General features: G+C 36.4%; 1 long non-coding RNA gene across 1 annotated transcript; it reads right to left on the bottom strand.

The window, feature by feature from the left end:
- Positions 1–13,837: 13,837 nt before the first annotated feature.
- Positions 13,838–15,832, bottom strand: LOC112180119. The gene is made up of 6 exons (XR_002928115.2): positions 15,736–15,832; positions 15,428–15,502; positions 15,203–15,314; positions 14,807–14,948; positions 14,242–14,539; positions 13,838–14,157 (listed from the first exon to the last, which is right to left on the bottom strand). It is a non-coding gene; the product is annotated as an uncharacterized LOC112180119 (long non-coding RNA).
- Positions 15,833–16,166: the final 334 nt, after the last annotated feature.

Consider the following 16,166-nt stretch of genomic DNA (forward strand, 5'->3'; position numbering starts at 1 on the left):
GAGTTGAGATGAAGAACTTTTATGTTGTGAGTTTTGCCAAATTCCGACTTTGGGCCGGTGGGGGTGCCGCCACTGTGGTGGTATTTTCCGACGGTTTCCGGCCACCTCAGGGATGATTTCTGTTCCTGATTTCGATCTACTCGTCGATACGAGCATTTCGATATACAATACGTAATTTTTGGAGATCGTATGAGCATGTTAGGGTTTTTGTGATTTCGATAGTTTCGATTATCCATCCATGAGGATTTGGCCGTCCGATCGACTTGTAGTTTTGATTTATTGATCGTAGAAGTGTTCCGAAGACGTTGGATGGTCTCGGATGACGATCCGACTGTTGGATCGTCGTATAATTGTGTTTTGTGAATTGTGTTGTATTGAATGTGACCTTGATGTGATTAGGTGATTGACGAAATTGTGTAAGCGGAGTATGAATGATTTTGTGCTTGTGTTGGTTTGTGAGAAGACACAACAGGATTTGGAGGTGAGTAAATCTCACGGTGTTTCGGTCGATAAATTAGTTATGTTTAATTTAGTATGCAAAATCATATTTATCAAAATAATTTAAAAAAAAAAAAATAAATGAACTTGATCGACAACTGTTCATGGGTAAGTTAAAACAAGGTTTTGATATAAAATTATTTTCGAGTAGTTAATTTGTAAAACTATAGTTGGTATTAGTAGCATCCCTGAGTGGGTGACTACGTGTATATATATATATCTGGATGGTGTGTCATTGTGATATGTAGACTTTTGATGATTTATATTATTGGAAGAGTGATTTGGAGTTGTGATGTGACAATTGTGAGTCGGAAGGTTTCAGTGATAAACTTGGGTATTGTTCTGAGGGTTAGTTGGTCCGAAGTCCGAAGGTTACAGTGGTAAACCTGGGTTTGTTCTTAGGGCCGAAAGGTCTGAAGTCCGAAGGTTGCAGTGGTAAACCAGGGTATAAAGATATCATAAGGTTGAACCTCGGCCGAGGTGACAGGTTACGATTCAGTTAGAGCTCTAATCTGTCTGCAGTTGTACTTCTTAGGGGATAACTTTGTGTTATGGCACTCAATGGTACATGTTTTTAAAAGGGAGTTTCGAGAGTATGCTTTCTTTTGTTGTCTGAGGAGGGACTTGATTTTATATTAGGGTGTGAGTTGAGATAATATGATTTATTTGGAGTTGATGGGTGATTATCGATTTTAGTGTGAGTTGTTTGACTTCCTTATTGATTTTCGTTCTCATTCTAATAGTTGATTTAATTGTAATCTCCTGAACTAAGTTATATGCAGGGATTACTGCCTTTTGAATTGTTTGTTTTAAATGTAATTTCCTGAACTAAACTATACGCAGGAATTGCTATGATTTGAATTATGTGATTTTAGGTGATCTCCTGAACTAATTCTCTATGCAGGGATTACTAATTGTTTACCTAGTGTGATTGTATGTTTGGTTGTGCCTTGTGGAGTTAAATGTTGTTGCTTTAATTTATCTCACGAGTTGAGAAATTATAAGCATGAGTGACGTGAGTCATTTTAATTGAGTTTACTCATACGAGCTTAAAAAGCTTACAGGGTTTGTTTTGTTCAACCCAGTGCACTATTCTATGGTGTAAGGTTTATTGTGCAGGTTAGAATATCGATTAATCGTCGTCGAAGCTGAGGGGTACGTTCGGTAGCGTGGACGTCAAAGGGTAATCTTAGTTTTAAGTCTTCCGCTTTGTAGTGAGTTGTGGTGGGTGTTTACTTATTGAATTGTCATTTAGTTTAATTTGTAAACTCTTGGTAATGTAATATGTGACTCTAAAGAACGAGTCGGTATTTACATTGTGATCTCAGTTGTTTAGATGCTTAATTTAAATGAAAAATTTTCTATGTGTTTTCTTGTGCTTGTAAAGTTATCGCGTTTCGGATTTGAATTTATTTATTCAAAATTTGGGGCGTAACACAATATTTCTTTAGCGATGTGTAGCAACAAGAAATGGTGCGGCTGAAATAGCCTCACAATTTAACCCTGTAAAATGTAGTTGCCAGTACAGGATAAGCAGAGATCGTTCAGTCCGGGGATTGTAGGGTACACCTATACAAAAAGGTCAATTAACAAATAAAAGAATAAAATGGGGGGTTTTGAAATATGGTTCCTAATCTACTTAAAATAAAAACAAAACAAATAAATCTATATAATGATCGACTTCCCTAACCTAGACCAATACAAATAAGAAATTACTAAATGTAAAAACAGAAAATCCATTTCAACATGCTACAAAAATGTGCCGGCCCATCTTAAATGCCTAGATAAGAGCCCAAATGAAAAGCCTCAGCAGATCAATCCATTTATCCGATTCGTTCTAATGTAGGATTAGATCGGAAAAGTCCTTACCAAGCCTAATACTACTAATTTTCGAAAACACTCAGCGTAATTCTCTTAACTAGTAGTATTACCTAACCCTCGAATCAACTCACACGTGCAAATTAACCATTAAGCATAGAATTTAACACATAATTTCCAGAATTGTTTAATCATTAAAGCATGAGTTTTACCACTCGTTAGACCTAATTACTACTTGTTTAACTCAGCGTCTTAAAAAATAACAATTGCTCTTGGCAAATTAAGTAAACACACAAAAACTCTCACCGTTATTCTAGCATGCAAACTTATGAACCTAACTCTGAAAATTACCTAAACACGTAAAATGGCACAAGATTGTAACATGCATCATAAAAGAATTCTCGAAATTAACTCAATAATAAACTGAAAATCTCAAAAATATTAATAAAAATATTCTGAAAATTTCGTGTCTCCAATTACACAACTCACAAATGCAAACCCACAAAATCGAAACAAAAATTGTAAGTAGAGTCATAGTTACACTTTGAAACTTTCCTCAGCGGCTTAACAACAAGATGATTAACTCGTCTCTGCTATGGTGGTGGAGAGTCCTTGACTCAGCGCCTAAGAGCTTTGTAGATTGATGGATGGATGGTGTCACGATCTTGTAGGTGATGGAGGTTGTAGGAGTGAATTGGGCAGTCTTGGAATGGTTTTTTGCCAGGAAGTGATGCAAATTCTGTTTTGGACGTTGCCTATTTATAGGGGAGCATTGATTGGCTTTTGTCGATCATACCCTTCATCATTGGACGGATGAGATTGCATCATAATTCCTTTAATTTTCCAACTGAAACATCTTTCTGTTATTTATTTTCCAGTTGAAACATCTTTCTCTTTTATTCCTCAACTGAAAACGTCTTTCTCCTTTATTCCCCAACTGAAAACGTTTTTCTCCTTTATTTCCCTTCTTCATTGCTTGGTCAAATATCTTAATGCTTTATTTTATGACTCCATCATTACTGTTTCCAAGAGTTCGACCAGGCAAGGTTTCCTACAACAAGCAGGAGAATATCAGAATTTTCTAGAGAAAATAAAGGGAATTAAAATGTAAAGACCGCAAAAACAGTCGACAGTTAGGAATCCTGATCCAGCTAGGATTTTTCATGAATTTTACTTTTTCGGCCTATTTCACTCCAAACACTCAACAAGACTCTCAAAATGACTTAATGACTCAAAACACTAAACTAAGGGAGAAACAAGGCTAAAATGAGGCACATAATCAATAATATCGTCACACTTTTTGCTCCTATCAACTACCCCACACTTAGCTTTTGCTAGTCCCTTAGCAAAACAAAAATACAAAACAAAACAACGACTCGACAAAAAACAAATAAATGACTCTACTTCCCCTAACTGTTGTCTCAGAGACTCCATACTCATGGCTTTCACGTTTAAACAGTTAATCAAAATTGCATAGATAATTCCAAGGTTAATAAACATGTGACATTCATATGACTAAGCAAGATATGGAGAACTTAAGTTATACAGTGAATGATAGCATGTTTCGAACAAATCCAATCCAAACTCACAGGGCATACTCTCAATTTTCTCTCAGAAATGGCTATGCTTAAAAGCTTCACACTCAAGTATATGCAAGAGAACAAATTGTAAGGCAACAAACAGCTTGCATATTTCATCAATAAAAGCATTTTGTGAAGAATTTTTAAAGAGCTCAAGAAATGACTAAGTGCACAAATGGACCTAAACCATAAGCTCGACTGCGTACCTGACTCTACTAACCAAAGGCTGCCCATCTCAAGGATCAAGCAAGCACTTAAAACAGGTTGTAATGGGGGTAAGCTAGGGTTTTCGAAATGAAGATTAAGGATACAAAAATCCTAAAGACCTAGCAGAGCATATATGGATCACCTTATGTCACCATTTTTGTAGGCCAATTATAATTGTTTTGGGCCCAACCTTCACTCTAACCAACATGGAAATGGACAAAGGCCTAATTTTCAACTTTGAGCCTTCTACAAATTTGAAAGTCCAAAACCACACTTAAACAATTTCCCAAGAGTTTTCTTTTCAATTTTTCTTCTCTTTTGCCCTTTTTCTTTCTTTCGTTCTTTTTTTTTAATTTATTGGAATCTTTTTCTTGTGTTTTCCTTCTTCTTTTCTCTTGGGTTTTCCCCACCCCATACTTGTCTTTCATCGTCGTGCTCTACTAAGTCCCTAAGTCAAGGGTAGAGATATCCTGTACTAAGCTCATGGTAGGGTAGTGAGGGTGATGAAACAAAGGTTTTCAACGTAGGCTCAAAGGGGTTCATTTTAAGGAGTCCCACGACGGGTACAATTGGGGACACATGCTTGTTTGGCTATAGTGGTTAGCCTAATGCCTTCTATCCTATCCAGGATCAGGGCATATTATGACATACAAGCTTTGACAGTCACAACAGCCGAGTTCTAGTATTCTCTAGTCCATTAAAATCTATAGCAAATGATCATTGGATTTTCAAAGAATGATGAGGTCTTGCAAATACAGCCACGAAATTCTGAATTTATCAATAAGCACTCGAAAAGAAAGTATTTTAGCTCAACAGCTCACTTAGGGTCAAATGAATTAGACTTAATCCTAGCATGCTTAATGAACCAAGTTACAATCCTATCTCAAATCTTCATACAAGCATCACAATGTTGATTAACCATAGAATTCAATTAAGCCCTATTTCGACTGTGAAAACCTTGAACCATGAATTCAGAGACATATTCATCCTAGATGTTAAGGGCATCCTAAGACTCAAACAAACAAAAAGACTCTAAAACCAACATTTTTTTTTTCTAATTAAACTGAAAAAATTCTGAAAATAAAGGTGTAAACCCACCCCACACTTAGAATCTACATTGTCCTCAATGTAGGCAAAAACTATGGTATATAGACCCTAAATATGGGGGGCTATGAAAATAAGGGAAGGGTAAAATAAACAAACAAACAAGTACAATTCAACCTAAGCAAGTGAAGGGATAGAAATGTCAAACTCTCGTTGATGGCTCCTCCACAGCTTTGGTTGAAATGAGTTGCCTCCCATGCAGTGCTTAATATTTATAGTCCTTCAGCCTGGACTCTTCTTCTTGTTCACAAGTGTTAGTAACATATACAAGGTTCGAAATACAAAAATTATGCCTTTCCTAAACTTTCTAAGTTACTTTTACATTTACATACTTAGGTACTGGAATAGAGGACTTCGTTTGTGCAATGGGACTATAGAACAGCTACCCTAAACAAAGTCATGTTTAATCCGATATACCTAAAGCATGTCACACAATATTTTTTTATTTATTATAAATATAGTTAATATCTCAATTGATTCCAAGTACTACTATTGGTGAGATATGATATAGGGATAGTCGCCCAGACATAAGTCTCTTTCCTTTGTTTCAGAATGCCGAATGGCCAGATTAAGAGGTAAGTGAAAGGGAGGACTCATTTTAGTGATACTACGGAGGCTACTCCCTTATTGAGGTTTAGGCCCCTATCGGCTACTCCCACATAGTGGTTTAGGCTCATTCTATAGTATCTCTGAGATCCAATTGAACCCATCACCCAGGGTCCCAATCTAAGACACCATCTATATGCTCCTTACTCAGCTGGAAAATTAACTTATGTGTTAGACCGTTCTCCAAGTGCTAATAAAGGTCGCCCTCAACCTCAAGAGACCTGAGCAAGGTACTAATGAAGGGTTTAGGCCAATATTAACAAAATAGCCCTTGTCTACTCATACGATTTTACACACTTACAACAATTAAGTTGACAGGACCTGCCCCAGATTTCACCCTGAAATCCGAAGTGACCCTGCGGGGCCCACCATAGAAGAAATTCTACCCAAAATTTGGCGGAACTTCCCCTAAAATGGGCTACCCAAACCTGTAGAAAACATTTACACTTCTCAATCAATTCATCCTTATGCTCCTAGAGCCACCCTGCTCCCCAAATCAACATCAGTCTCCAATTCACAAAACACACATCTCAACTCTAGTAGCATAAATCCCATAGGTAATCAGAGCAATTCTAACAGAAAGGTATAAGAGGAAAACCTAATTCAAAGGCAGATGCGGAAGCCATGCTGTTGACTATGCCTCAACTCCGTGTACGCCCGACCTCAACCAATTCGCCTGCAAACTGGGCATTTGAAACCGAAGGGCCTAGGGGAAAGTACATAAAATACGTTAGCGTGAGTGGACAAAAATAAACAATTTTTAAACCGAATGGATTTTATACTTTCCCACATTTATTTCCTTAAAAACTCTCGATGCATGCAACGATTTAGAAAACAAATCACGAGAAGCTCCGCTCAAGAAAAAACCGACTAGCCCCGCTAGTCACAAACAACTGAGAGGAAAGATCGAAACTCCGATACTCAACAAGATAAGACCAGCCCCGCTGGTTACACGGAAATCAGACTAGGCCCCGTGATAGGAGCATAAAATGCGACGTTAATAATGTTTAAACCCTATATTTTGCTAAGTTATTTCCTTTATCTTGATCAATTTAACTTAGTTAGTGTTTTTCAGGTGAAAATGGAGTCTCAAGGTCCAAAAATGACTAAGGAATGCACAAGTGGCACAGAAATGAGAAGAAATGAGAAGAAATGAAGAAATGGAAGTTCTCCCAGTTTGACTAGGAAAAGGAATCCTAGTTGGAGTAGGAATCAGAAGCAGACTTGGATTCAAACTCTTAAGTCGCGGAAATTAGAAGTTCTACTTGAACAAGGAAACCCAATTCTACTCAAATAAGGAATCCTAGTGTGACAAGGAGTCCCTGTTGGATAAGGATTACTCAAGAAGGTTCCGGAAGAGTGTAGAAGAATCGCAGAAAAGAAGTTTGTATTCAACTAGGAAACCTACTTGCATATGGAGTTCTACTCATACTAGGAGAGCTATGGAACGATCATGAAGCATCTAGAAGTCTCAAGAAGGTCATATGCCGTGCACATGGAAGAGGAAGCAACAAGAGATTCGAATTACAAAGCAATGTGGAATTTGGACTTCTTGTTGAGTTTGGATTGGAATTGCCGTGATAATCTTGAAGGTTCTAGGGAGTTCTTGACGTTTTTACTTCAGAATAGGCGTGGAAGGCATGTGAGAGGCATGTGATGTGAAGGAAAACCGAATTGGACTCAACTTGTGCATTAAAAGTCAAATCCATTACAGATTCGGAAATCTGCCTGTGCAGATCAGTCAACTTCAACGGAGTGCAATAAATCGCTCAAAGCTCAGAAAATTATGATCTTTATATGGTTGGAAAGCTACAGATGTCTAGTTTCCAGAGATTTTTACAGCTCATCAATAGATATTTTCTAGAGGAAGTTATGGCCGTTTTAGTGGACTGAGGTCAATCCTGCCGGAAATCTGTTTTGTGAGAAAGAAGTCCTAAATCAACACGAACTAAGAGAAACCAAGTAGAAACGAATTGGGAGTGCCTTGAGACGTTCTACTATATATACCTTGTGTATTAGACGTTCAGGGGTAACAACATATTCTCCACAATTTCGTTTCTCACCGGTTTGCTCTTAAGTTTCAGGTTTTTGCATCCACAAGCTCCTAGCCGTGCCACCCTCCATCCTAGCCGTGAATTCTACCTTGTGTTGCTGCCTTGGACCTGCTTTGGACCTTGGGACGTAGTCAAGGGTTGTTCATACCATCTTCCCTATGTTTTCTTTACGGTTTAGTGTTTTTGTACTTGTATTTTCTGTTTTGATTTTCTTATGTGTAAAACCGAAACCATGAGTTGACAATCTGATTTTTGAATGCGATTTGGATGTTCTTTTCAATGATTGATTGGTTTATGCGTGTTTGATCTTTATTTGTTGCCGAAATATGGAATGATAATCTGGTTTTGTTTTATGGAAAACTTTTATGTGTTCTTGTTCTTTGGTGCGCAACTTAGAATGATTGCATGTAATTGGAGCTAGTAATTAGGTGAACGCTTGTTGATCCTAGTTCAATATGGTAGTAAAGGCTTTGTACAAAGGTCGAGATCAGATTATGCATGTAATGAAAAGACTTGCTTTGAGTACTTGAATTTGCATGTTTATTGACTAAACTTTCACTTGTGCTTAATGATTCGAATGCATGAGATCATGAGTTGCTTTGATTGTGTGATACCTGCATTTGAAATATATTGTTTAGGCGCTTGTTCTATTCAATTGTGTAAAGGGAAGTCATACAAGGGACATTGGGCGCTTGTAACTTTGTTTCTTGGTTGATACCGTTCCATGGTAACTAAAAGATTAAAGATTGCATGAATGGATTGTTCTTGATTAGTTCTTGAAAAATTGTTCTTCGAAAATTCTTCTTTTCCCACCTATGTAAATAAACGTTTTTGTTCTTGATTATTTTCTGAAAATTTATGTTTTCAATCTTCAAAAACCCCCCATCTTTATGTTTTCTTGTTTGTGTAAATAAATAAAATTAACTTAGATTTTTAGGTAGCATGTTAACCTAGTTAAATAATTAATTAATAAAATAAAATAAAATAAAAAAATAAATGTTTTTAATTCGTGAATAGTGTCTCCATGAATAGTAAATATGTGTTTGTTTTAATTTTAGTGTTTTTTAGGAGTTTGTTGTGAGTTTGTTAGAGTCTCCTTAATTTTAGGGATAGGTTCCTAATTTTTAGGAAAAGTAGTTAGAGTTAGTTTTGACTTAGGAGTCCTACTTTGACTTTGCTTCTAATTTGTTTCCTAATTGTATTTGACTTCCTAATCCTTATATAACTTGTAATTCTTATTGTATATGGATTTCTAACATAATTATGACTTGTAAATTGTGTATAAATAGGAGTAGGATTTCCATAACCTTTTCTAATTTGAACTCTTTCTTCCTTTCGAATTTTATGTATATATATACTTGTGATTTTCGATTGTTTCTTCATTCTTTGTTCTCTAACTTTGTGTTAAATGTATGCCTCTCTAACTCTCTCTAATTTTCGTGTGAAATTGTATATGTTCTTATAATTTTCGTAAAAATTTGTATATTCTTTCTTTGATTTATTTCTCACATGTTAGCACCCTCAATCCCCGGTTTAGAACGATCCCTGCTTATCCTATACTAACGCTCGACATTTTCAGGGTTTAAATTGGCGAATGCTTTTGCACGTATCACCCCGCTAGTCGAGAAATGATAGGATATGGGGAAGAGATATCACCATACGGGAAATGGAGCCTCCCAGGCTCTACCTACCCTCAACTGCCACTCACACATAGATTGTGCGAGGAGGAGAACTAATAACCTCCACTGCCACCCACGTGAGGAGGAGAATAAATCACCTCTACTGCCACTCACCAACACAAAGTAGGTGAGGAGGAGAACAAGCTACCTCAACTGCCACTCACCAACACAAAGTCAGTGAGGAGGAGACCTAATCACATAACCCGCGTATGGTGAGGAAAAATCATCGAAAACCAGTAAATCCATGTAGCTTCCCCACATTTCTCACGAGATAGAAACCATGTATTCAACGACGTGACCCCGCAAGCCAAGATTACTCTCAATCTCAAAATGGATAAGTGAGAAATAGGAATAAATCGACGGCGTGTCCCACACGCCCAAATATTCTCAAATCCGTAACCAAAACCGGAAATTAGCATAGGTAAATCCCATTTCCAAAAATCTCTCAAAATCTCCAAGAAGCCAACCAAATCCAAAATCCTTAATTAGGCATTCCTGATGCCAAAACCGAAAGTCAATAAACAATTGAGAATATCCAACTCCATTGAAACTCATCTTAAAAATCTTCCAGGAGCTTAACTCGGTGATTAGGGATATGCTTAATTCCGGAAATTTACCTCGGAAATAAGGAATTCATCAAATAATATTATAAATCAAAACCAACCTTTGAAACTCATTATTGAAAGCAAATCTATGATATAATTCGAAATCAATTTCCGAAAATTAATTCATTTCCTCAAAAAGTAATATGAATAATCATTAGAGCATTATTTTAAGAAAATAAATGCATGCATCGTTATTTAAAATAAAAGTCCACTCACAGTACTATTCCGACGATCACGCATTCGTGTTCCGTCATCGAGCAATATCTCGGTACGTCGTCCTGTACACAATTATATTCCTTGAATAATTCTTAAATAATTTAATACAATTCCTAAAATCAATTCCTCATAATTTCACCTCCCAATTCTCCTCGGATTTAGCCCAAATTATACCACTAATACCAATTCGTTAATTTAAAGGTTCCAAGGCAGAACCGAGAGATATCCGACGGTCGGATTCTCGTAATTCGATAATCGAAACCCTAAACTTCAAAAATTCATAATTAATTTCAAGTTTCTCCAAAAATTACCAAACTTCACATACAAGCTCTACACAATTTATAGGATTTAATGGGCTAAAAACCGGAATTAAAACACTGCCCTACACGCCTCCACGCATCACCAACAGTGGCAGCGCGTGGGCCCCACGCGCCGGCGGCAACCACCTCTGATGACCACCAAAATTTGGCAGCACCATCTACTCCACAAACCCAACCTCTTTCTCAACTACAACAAGTTCCAATTTTACCTGAAAGAGCTCCAATTTGGCCGGTGAAAATTTTCCAGAAATTCCAAGAACCCTAGAAATTGAAATTGTTAATTCGACCTCTACACTGCAAATTGAAATGAAAGACCTTAGGGGAAATGATCTATGTCAAAAACCGAACCTTCGACGCCAATTTGGTGGCCGGAGACTGCCGGAATCGGAAAATATCGGCGTTGACTCAAAACTGCTACAGTGACCGTCCTCTTCTTCTCGTTGCTGCACCTTCCACAGTTCATATTAAGCTACGAAACGAACCCAGAAATGAAGAGAGCTTTCCAACGACATCTTATACGTCAAAATCTGTTGCCGGATGGAGGAGTTATGGCCGGAAGAAGTTTGAAGAGGTCGGAGAGGAAGAGAGAATCGGGGAGAGAGAAGGGAGAGGGCTCGGTAAGTTTCCGAAAATGGAAACTTACCACAGTAACTCGGCTATTTATAGAAACTTACCATGAACAGTAACTTTAGTATTTTGGCTATAACTTTCGCATATGAACTCCGATTTTTACGTACCACATATACACGCGCTCGGTTTAACGTCCTCTACAACTTTCATGAAGAACATTTTCTCAAATCTTGACCCGAACAAAAATTCATATTTTAGGGCCCCCTAAAAGTACTGAAACGATAGTAAAGGTGATAGTAAATGTCGTTTACCGTCCTAATAATTAGTAAATCAGTAAATTTAGGTTCGGGACGTAACATAAGTATTTAGCTAAATTCATAACCTAAGTATATTAATCTAAGTGAAACACATACAATTTACAACATGCTTGAAAAAAAAAACTTCTACAATTTACAATATGCTGAAAAAAAAATCTAAGTGAAACACATACAATTTACAATATGCTTAAAAAAAAAAACTTCTACAAATTAAACAACAATAATAAAGACATGCTTAATTTTGTAACACTCATAAAACTTAAACTAAATCACAATTAAAGCTTGGCCTAACAAAAATTGCAACTTGTCACCATTCCACAAGTGTAGAACAAAACTTTAGCATGCATTCTATATAAACAACAAAATCGATGACACTTTAAGTGTTAGGGATTTTAACAATCCCCGGCAACGGCGCCAAAAATTGGTGCAGCTGAAATAGCCTCACAATTTAACCCTGTAAAATGTAGTTGTCAGTATAGGATAAGCAGGGATCGTTCAGCCCGGGGATTGTAGGGTACACCTACACAAAAAGGTCAATTAACAAATAAAAGAATAAAATGGGGGGGGTTTTGAAATTTGGTTCCTAATCTACTTAAAATAAAAACAAAACAAATACATCTATATACAATTATCGACTTCCCTAACCTAGACCAATACAACTCAGAAATTACTAAGTGTAAAAACAGAAAATCCATTTCAACATGCTACAAAAATGTGCCCGTCTTAAATGCCTAGATAAGAGCCCAAATGAAAAGCCTCAGCGGATCAATCCATTTATCCGATTCGTTCTAATGTAGGATTAGATCGAAAAAGTCCTTACCAAGCCTAATACTACTACTTTTCGAAAACACTCAGCGTAATTCTCTTAACTAGTAGTATTACGTAACCCTCGAATCAACTCACACGTGCAAATTAACCATTAAACATAGAATTTAACACATAATTTCCAGAATCGTTTAATCATTAAAGCATGAGTTTTACCACTCGTTAGAACTAATTACTACTTGTTTAACTCAGCGTCTTAACAAATAACAATTGCTCTTGGCAAATTAAGCAAACACACAAAAACTCTCACCGTTATTCTAGCATGCAAACTTATGAACCTAATTATGAAAATTACCTAAACACGTAAAAAGGTACAAGATTGTAATTAACATGCATCATAAAAGAATTCTCGAAATTAACTCAATAATAAACTGAAAATCTCAAAAATATTAATAAAAATATTCTGAAAATTTCATGTCTCCAATTACACAACTCACAAATGCAAACCCACAAAATCGAAAAAAAAATTGTAAGTAGAGTCATAGTTACACTTTGAAGCTTTCCTCAGCGGCTTAGCAACAAGGTGATGAACTCGTCTCTGCTGTGGTGGTGGAGCGTCCTTGACTTAGCGCCTAAGAGCTTTGTAGATTGATGGATGGATGGTGTCACGGTCTTGTAGGTGATGGAGGTTTTAGGAGTGAATTGGGCAGTCTTGGAATGGTTTTTGGCCAGGAAGTGATGCAAATTCTGTTCTGGACGTTGCCTATTTATAGGGGAGCATTGGTTGGCTTTTGTTGATCATACCCTTCATCATTGGACGGATGAGATTGCATCATAATTCCTTTAATTTTCCAACTGAAACATCTTTCTGTTATTTATTTTCCAGTTGAAACATCTTTCTCTTTTATTCCTCAACTAAAAACGTCTTTCTCCTTTATTCCCTAACTGAAAACGTCTTTCTCCTTTATTTCCCTTCTTCATTGCTTGGTCAAATATCTTAATGCTTTATTTTATGACTCCATCATTACTGTTTCCAAGAGTTCGACCAGGCAAGGTTTCCTACAACAAGCAGGAGAATATCAGAATTTTCTAGAGAAAATAAAGGGAATTAAAATGTAAAGACCGCAAAAACAGTCGACAGTTAGGAATCCTGATCCAGCTAGGATTTTCATGAATTTTACTTTTTCGGCCTATTTCACTCTAAACACTCAACAAGACTCTCAAAATGACTTAATGACTCAAAACACTAAACTAAGGGAGAAACAAGGCTAAAATGAGGCACATAATCAATAATATCGTTACACTTTTTGCTCCTATCAACTACCCCACACTTAGCTTTTGCTAGTCCCTTAGCAAAACAAAAATACAAAACAAAACAACGACTCGACAAAAAACAAGTAAATGACTCTACTTTGTAAAAATCCAACCCTGACTTAAGACTTACATCTCCATATATTTCATAAAATTTTAAATCTCACTAGAAAATTTACCCGCGCTTTGCTGCGGGACTTGGTATTATTACAAATGAAACCGCTTGTATAGACAAAAATAACTGCATTTAAGGGTGCATAACAGTTATCAATTTCTGTCGTTCTAAGTGAACTAACAACTACCCATAATCAAATGAAGTTTTCAGTTTGAAAAAAAAATTTCACATGTTCATTTAACACTATGTACAACAACCACGAAGCTCATTCGTGTGAACTGATCTGAAAGGTTGTCAGCTTCGTGCTTTGTAGAGTGTAAGAGTGGAAATTTTGTCCATCCAGCCATGGAGTATGCAAGATTTGAAGAATGCTTGAAGCTGCAATGTGTGACCTGTGAAAATGAATTGAATTAATTTCAAGAAAACATTGGCCTACAATAATCAATTGGATTTTGTGAGGAACTTGTTGAGTATACCTTGTGAAGCAAATATCTACTTCCCTTCACTTGAATTATGAGATCACCTGAAACTTAAAAAGAAATTAGCAGCGGAAAAAAAAAAATTTTAAAAAGGAAAAAAGAGTCATTTAGTAACAACCTTCTATTCATAATTCATTAATGATGCAGCATATTTTAAAAATGCTTTCATATTTAATCAGGTGTGCTTTTACCTTATAGCGTGAAAAGTTATCAGTAGTATCAAGTTTCATAAACTTCATGATTGATTCCTTACTTTAGAAGTTATCAGTGCAACCAAGGCAAATTTAGAAAACCTCTTCACAAAAAACGTACAGAATCAATAATTAGACTATGTCAAAACCAAATGAAACAATACCAAATCTAATATACCTCAAACACACTATCCAAAAGCCAAATCAACCAATAGCAGAATGATAAACAAACACTTTGGTAATTTATTTTTATACATCAGTGAGGGATATAACATAGTTTAAGCAAATATTCTACTGAAATGGAATAGAAAAGATCTCACTATTTAGTCTTGATTACAAAGCTAGAAGAGAAAGGAAGAGAAGGTCCTCACCCAATTTCTCACAGCAGGAACACATATATCATGACATATATGAATTGACAGCCATCTGAAGTAATAGGTTTCCTACTGCCTGCATATTGTCCATGATTTCATCAAATTAACTCGGGAACCCAAAGGGCAATTTATAGGTTGTCTAAAATAAACGCACAGCAACACATAATCAAATTAATTCAGCAACCCAAAGAGCAGTTGAAAGCAAAAGAATCAGTAGCATTTTGAAGTTCATTAACATGAAGTATGATATAACTTCTTTCAATACGAATCTGCTTCTTAGTCTCTAGCATCAGATATAGATTACTAAGCTGCACAGCAGATACTCTCTTTTAATATTTTTTCTCCCATTAGCTTATCTCCATATTAATAATAATGACATCAATAGTTGATTACCTCATGATGTGCAGCAGTCTTATCATCCATAACAAAATAATCATGTCCAATCCATGATAGAATGCTGCCTCCCCTGGCCGAAAGCATAAACTCAATCCCCTTATTCTAGTTGCTTACATTTACACGTAAAAATTTGTCTGAATCAGCAAACATCGACATTTCGTACAATAATGTGGAAGTACTAAAAAACTGCATAGCAAAATCAATCTAAGCATACTTTTGTACCTTTCTAGATCCTATGTAAGTCTAACTAAAGCAGGTTCGATCCCAAAGTTCCAAATCCAATACCAATGGCAGAACCTAAAGTCACAAACTTCAATCAGTAAAAGCTTAAAATACTAAAACCCTATAACTAAAAACAACAAAAGAAACCATTTTGCAAAGATGGGCATCTCAGATAATCAAAGATGCAGTCAAACTGTTGTCTTCTCTGATAAAATGACTTCATATTAGAACATGGAAAGATGTAATGCTATTTATCACAACCTAACAAAAACGTAAATACTTTCTTGTTGAACACAATTGACACGTACCTTTGTTCAGAAGACCAATACCATTCTCCAACTCCAGATCATGGAGACATGCCTGGAAAAAGTGATTCCAACTCCAGATCTTGTGAGATAGTTTTCTGACATAAAAAAAAGAGCATCAGGAAGCAATTGCCGAACTTTCAAGACCAAGTGAGTTGTATCAATATACACCGGCAGATTACATAAAAGTTAACTCTATGCTGAGAGCAACATAGCCACATAGGCAGAGGAAAAGCATGCACTTTTGAACCCAGAAACAGTTCAATTGAACAGACCTAATAACACTTCATAGTTTTGACTTTTCGATATGAACCTAGAACAACACAGCATCCAATTTAGCTCTGTAACCCAACCAAATCAAATGCAAGCAAAGGGGCTCAACAGAAACCATAGATAACCCAGAGAGCACCCACATAGTATCTTCATGAGCAGCC

This window comes from Rosa chinensis, chromosome 7 (genome assembly GCF_002994745.2).
Source record: "Rosa chinensis cultivar Old Blush chromosome 7, RchiOBHm-V2, whole genome shotgun sequence".
In the NCBI taxonomy this organism is placed as follows: Eukaryota; Viridiplantae; Streptophyta; class Magnoliopsida; order Rosales; family Rosaceae; genus Rosa; species Rosa chinensis.